The sequence below is a fragment of the Etheostoma spectabile genome, chromosome 8, assembly GCF_008692095.1.
Source record: "Etheostoma spectabile isolate EspeVRDwgs_2016 chromosome 8, UIUC_Espe_1.0, whole genome shotgun sequence".
Taxonomy (NCBI): Eukaryota; Metazoa; Chordata; class Actinopteri; order Perciformes; family Percidae; genus Etheostoma; species Etheostoma spectabile.
In genome coordinates, this window is record NC_045740.1 from 20,568,222 (window position 1) to 20,574,803 (window position 6,582).

The 6,582-nt window shown below is 40.6% G+C and overlaps 1 long non-coding RNA gene across 1 annotated transcript; it reads left to right on the top strand.

Moving 5' to 3' along the window:
* The first annotated feature begins 1,979 nt into the window (after positions 1-1,979).
* Positions 1,980-2,690, top strand: LOC116694643 (uncharacterized). Its single transcript, XR_004333238.1, has 3 exons — positions 1,980-2,028; positions 2,315-2,491; positions 2,633-2,690. It is a non-coding gene; the product is annotated as an uncharacterized LOC116694643 (long non-coding RNA).
* The last annotated feature ends 3,892 nt before the right edge of the window (positions 2,691-6,582 follow it).

The window sequence follows — 6,582 nt, forward strand, 5'->3', positions numbered from 1 at the left end:
CCCTCCGCCGCTCAGTTGCTAGTAGCCAAGGAGAACACGGAGAATTAAAAAAAACATGATGGACTCTGCAGAAGCGGTATTTATTTAAACTCGATTGTCTGCATGCCAAAGTCGCCGGACGACACCAGTTTCTGATCCCAGCCGTGCTGAGAAATACAGCCAGAGTTGTGTGGAGCTGATAGGCTTAGATAGCTTTGTAGCAACTCCTTTGGCAATGGCTTGAATGTGACATTCATTATTATAAAAAAGTTACGCAGTAAAGCTTTGACATGCTTATTTTAGACAACACAACTCCAAAAAAATATTTATGATTAATAATGATTTTTTAGTAATGACTCCTAATGTAAATTTGATTTGTCTACTGCATAAACTTACTGCTCTGTCTTAACACAACTTGACCTGTTAAGTTTCACCTTATGTAAAAACTGGTAGTAAAGTCAACTAATTTGGGATAACAGTGTACCTGGAAGATGTGAGTGCATGGCTCATCCAATCACAGCTCAGAGCCACATCTGCCTGCAGAGCAACAGGTGCATCAGAAACAGACTAGAGTAAAAAGTCACCAACTGGGCTTATAATATAGGGAAACCATAAGTAATGGCAATGCATCGCAAGAAACCATTTTCTCGCGATGCATTACTTTAGCCCAGACTCTATTATTGTCTCTGATCCTTTAAAAAAGCACAATTATTACAAATCAATCAAGTATTTTATTTCAATTTACCATGCAGAAGAGAATCAATACAAAACCATACACTCCTAAAAAATTGCTTTTTAACAACAACTTGACGTGAACGTTTTTCCACAACAGTGAAATTCAAAACAGCTACTTTGCAACTTTATACATTTTTTTGCAGAAAGATTTTTAATTAATGCAAATAATCTAAACAACATGCAAACCTACAGTTGCTCTGTGAAATACTGAGTCCCATCTTTGAAGATGTGAACAGGATAAATAAGGTTCAGATGAAGGTGGAATGAGCACAGACAGAGCAGTGATGTAGATGAATGGAGAGATGGTGCACAACCTTGAGCAATGCTTACAGAGGTGTTAATGTTTAAGCCGAGACACAGACACATTTATATTTAACGTAGACAGTACACACACACACACACACACACACACACACACACACACAACACACACACTTGGCCGTGCTGCTTTTTCAGAAACAGATCTGTTGACCCCTTAGCTATTGATTGGCACGTCCCTGATTGTAGTCCCACTAAGGACTCAATAGTATTTTGCACTAATCACTGTTGCTGCTCCTCCTTTTTTTCCTAATAAAAGTTATGATCAGCCTTTACAGGTCCCATTGTTCTCTGCGATGATAATGAAGGCCTTTTTGATTTAAAGCTTTAAGTCTCTTCCCTCACAAAAAGTGAGTTTTGGGGGCTGTGAATTTTGCCTTAAGAATTTCTTTAAAAAAAGAAAGCACAGCAGGAGCACAGAAGAACCTGGTATTTGAACCAGTGCAGATGCTAATATCGTCTGTGAGGAAGTAGGCCCCTCAAGGAGAACCTTCTTGATAGTTTAGTTTCTGGGTTTTAAAATCAGACTTAATTAGGGCCCAAGCGCCAACAGCGGCAAAGGCCCTAACTAAAGGAAACTGAAGGAATTCTTCTTTCTTTAATTGGCAAATGGATTGCCTTTTTGAGGGGCTTAACAAACTCAAAAACTCACCAAAATTGACGGTCGCGTCATGTCTGGTGAAAATGTATGTATTTTAAGGGTTTTGGGGAAAGACGCACAAAAATGGGTTGCTAGTGCCCCCTACAAAGTTAAACAAATTGAGCCCCTGCAGTTTGTTTAACGTAGACTAACGAAACTTGGTACACATACGTATGTAACATGTCAAGAATTACAAAGAAGCTCATTGGAGCCATACCCTATACCCAACAGGAAGTCTGCCATTTTGAATTGAAAGTTTGAAATTAGTGTGATTTTGAGGCGAGTATGGCTGCAGCCTGGAGCGTCCTATGTCATGCCATCCCGTCTCAGGCCATCATGCCGAGGCGTGTCCAGCGGTAACTTTATGGGTAAAAAATACAAAATCGTGAATTGTTTTCCAAAAGGAGCCACGGGTAAGTTCCTGACCACTTTTGTTGCAATCAATTGAAAAACGTTTAAACTGTTAAAGCAACAATTCTTGCCATTCATGTAGTTTGCTGATTTCTGGATGTTAATGTTGTGTCCCTGATGTTAACGTACATGATAAAACCTGTATCAGCGTTGGTTGACATTTGTTAGCTAAAGTTACCTAGAGCAAATTATAATTGAGTTTGATGGCTTCCTTCTGTGATTTTCCCTAAGGTACACATCAGTGTCTTTAAAAAAAAATAACACACCGCAAGTGACACTATGCACAGTGTGCTGTACCGACCATCATTGTCCCCTTTGCCCCACTTCAATATACAAGCCCCGGTGTAGGGCAAAGGTTTTGCAGCACATGCATGTAGGTGCATGTAAGGAATGCCATTCAACATGAAGGTTAGTTCCCTCCATCAGCTTTGTGCTCTCATTATCATTTGTTTGTAACTACTGCTACTTAGTAAGCTTACCAATTGTAACTTTACATACTAGTTGCTTTATTTTATAGGGTAAGCATGTAATGCTTTTGTCCCTTCATAGATTTCTTCATAACAAAATGCCACCAGGCCTGCAGGAGTGGAAGCAGTGGTCCATTCCAACTTTGACACTTCCAACTTTGTCCCTTTGAGTTGTCACTTTTTGACAATAAGACCGTCTGAAACAAATCTAAATACTGTGTGATAGCAAAATGCAAGTATGCTTTTGTTCTACACCAACAGGTTACGTTGGAGGAGGAAGGTGGGATGATTTCCTGAGGAGGGGGGATGACAAGGATCTGCACACACAAAAATACAAAACTGAACATGTTACACTCTTTCCAAGACTCCTTTTCATATTTTATATTGTTTTCACATTTCACTGGGACATTGCTGCAAATACGATTGCTTATCAGCAAGGTGAGAGGGCATGAGACGGGAGGCTCCAGGTTGCAGCCATAGATGGAATTTTTTAGTTTGCCTATAATCTGCATTTATTTTATAGACGGATATGTATTTTTAAGTATGTTATTTCATCAGTATGATAGTCTGCATTTATCTTGAAGTATTTAATTTATTTGTATAAATGCCGTTACTGTTTAGTTAAAAAAAATCATATTCCTTAGCATGATAGTCAGCATTTATCTTACTGTTTAGTTAAAAAAAAACACCAAATGTATTTAAAGTATTTTATTCATTAGTCAACATGAACTTTTACTTTGTAAAGTATTTTATTCCAGACGGAAGCTTTTATTTTGAAAAGTAGAATCTCAGGGACAGGACCATGTGGGATGGCATTAGATGAGATGGCATGACACAGCTGCAGCCATACAGTCTTGGCAATTTTGGCCATTCTCACATGTCGTACTTTAACTCCTCCTCCTAGAGATTTCATCCAATCAACTTCAAATTTGGTCTGTGCCATCATAAGACCTTAGAGATGAAAAGTTATTAAAAGAAAAAAAAATCATCATAGGGCAGCCATTTTGTGCGTTTTGCCATCAAAACAGGAAGTGGGTGTAACTTGAGTGTACATTGTCCAATTGGCTCAAAACTTTTCAGGATTCATAAGAATCCAACCCTGAGGACATCTACAGACCGATATTGGCTCAAAGTCATAACGCTCCCCAGAGGCATCAGCAAGTAGACCTAAAAGTCAAGATGCTATACTTGAATGGAATCCTTCAAGAGATTTCATCTGATGGACTTCAAATCTGGTATGTACCATCTCAACACCTTATAGATGAAAAGTGAATGGTGTGGGTCTGGAGTGGAGGCCATTTTGAATATTTACTGATGAACAAAGAAGTTGTGTTAACTTGTACATTGTCCAGTTTGGCTGGAAATTCTCATGATTGACAAGAGTCCAGGCCTGAGGACATTTGAGAGCTAAAATTGATTTGAGCGCCCCCTTCTGGTAACAGGAAATCAGCCTCATATGACGAACAAAATCCACTTTAAGTGAAATTTACAACGTGTGATCAACATGTATTACTGAGGCGTCCCCTTTACTTTAACCACGCCCACTTACTCAGACCATTTGAACTGTTTAAGGTAGAGTCTTCAGTGAGGTGTCATGGAAATCAACAAAGACTTCCTTTTTCATTGGTCAGGGTTTGGCCTTTACCCATGCCCCCTTTCACAGCTAATGAACTGTACTACGTAGTTTTGTGTGTGATATCATTGACCTCAGCAGAGAGTTCCCTTTCCACTGGTGACGGTTTGCAGTGTCTGAGTGACCCCGACGTGCAAGGAGACGCCAGGGCCCGTCTAACGCTGCCTGCAGCTTTAATTATTAACATTTACATTTGCAGAGTGGAAGATGTACCTTAGTAAATTACCCATTGCACTGAATATCTGATGATGAAGATGTTCAATTGTTAGAATCAAAGTCATAGTCATTTAATTTTTGTCACTGTTTTAAAGGAGTATATGTGGATCATTATAAGTCCTTTCTCTGTGCCTACTACATTTCTTTCTCCTATTGTTTCTCTCAACGCAAGCAAATATCACAGAGCCCCTCCTGTACGCTGGAAATCCTCTTCTCCACAGCAAAAGTCTTACTAAATAGGAGCCTTGCCCACAGCCGCCAAGTCACTCTTACTTTCTGACAAAAAAGTCATTTGACTTGTGTTTTCTTCTATCTTTCTAAAAAAAGAAATCTTTCTCTTTTCAAATGAACATTTGAATGCGTTCAGTTCAGCACTTTTAACTGACACCTCTGTATGTGTGTGAATAGGCCCTAAACTTCAGAAGACCCAGGAGAGGAGGAACCAAACTCAGGCCTGAGGGGTGTAGGGGTGGAAGAGGTAGGGTGGAAGTGGTGGGGGCTGTGATTTGCATGGGCCATTGTGCTGCACAAGTTTGGGTGCTTTTTTTTGGCCTGGGCCCTTTTGGCCATTTACTTCCACTCTGGCTGGCTGTGGCGGGCTGTGAATAGTCTCTGCTCGGAGGAGACACAAAGGCGCTTTTGTGCTACGGCCGCACCATATTCATCATGTAATGCCTGTAAGACAAATCTGATTGGACGTCTCTGTCACTTTGATGTGGGTCCAGAGTGCGAGTGGCCCTGAGATTGCTAACTTCACTCTCTATTGCCTATTCTGCAGCATTGATATGGGGGTAGAGGCAAAGTGGAGAGAGGAGAGATGGCTTGGGGGGAGAAGGAGGAGGGAAAAGAGAGAGCAGGCAGGGGGTAGTCCTCATTATTTGCAGGAGCAAATTCATAATAAATTTCCCCATTCTACCAAACCGGGTCGAGATGATTGACACTACTTTACGCCAGGCAGAACAAAAGCCCTGATTTGAACAGAATACCAGATGAATGGGGCGAGCGTGGACCCAATTCAAACATTTTTAATCTCTCCCTGTCCTCCCTTACTTCTCCTCTCCTCCTCTCTCCCCCTTTCCCTCACACTTACCCTCTTTTTTCAACTCCAACTCTCTTTTGTTCAGAGCATTCTCATTTTACAGGGTAATTCTACTCCAACGGATGTGCTAATTGTGCTGGGTTAAACTGGATGCTGGTGGACTCCTGTGATACAGAGCTTATTCTTGCCTAATGACTGTAATGATGGTTCAGAGAGACTACAGCCTGCAGCCTGGAGTGGGCTGCTTGTCCAGAGTTTTTTTTTGTACTTGTGTGGGCTGACGTGGAAGGAAGAGCCGAGCTGGAGCTGATGTCTAAGGTTAGGTGTACAGCGAGGATGATGGACACAATGATGGGGCCATAAACTGGAGCTGCTACCGAAACATAGACTAAAAGGGAGAAAACTAAAAAAGCAAACATCACAGTTGAAATGTGACAGAGTGACACCTGTCACAAATTCACAAAATCTTTTAGCATTTATACATTTACATTTATTCATTTGACACTTTTGTCTATAGTGACGCACAAATGAGATACAATCCAAGCCACAGTAGATCAAGCAGAAGCCTTAACAGCAGCGGTGGAATGTAACTAAGTACATTTACTAATACTTGAGTATTAGTACAATTACAAGTACAATTTTGAGGTATTCTTACTTAATTTAAGTATTTTAATTCTATTCTATTTATCTAAATAAATGATTGATGTATTTAGACAACCAAGGAGGTGTAATCATTATGCCGTGCTACTATCTAGCTACTAGCTAGCGCTAGCTACTAAGGTTAGCCTGCAGTTTTGTGAACAGAGCTTATTCTCTTTCTGTTAATACATCCATTAACTACCGCCGATGTTAGCTACTAGCAGTTTGGGAAACGCTAATGTCGTTACTTCCATGTTACAGGTTTTACTGCATACATACACACAACCATACATTCCTTGCATGTATGACAAGATAATACCATGGATGTACTAGTAGAACACAGTGAATTACAACCATTAGCTATATCCATTATTACAGCTACAGGACCTCGGCAGAACCATCAAATGAGCATGCGCAGTGCACGGCGCTGTGGACGGGTGCAGTCCCGCGGGTCTGCTTGTGTTCATTATGCACGTTCATCATGCCTAGTTTAGTAACTCTGGAT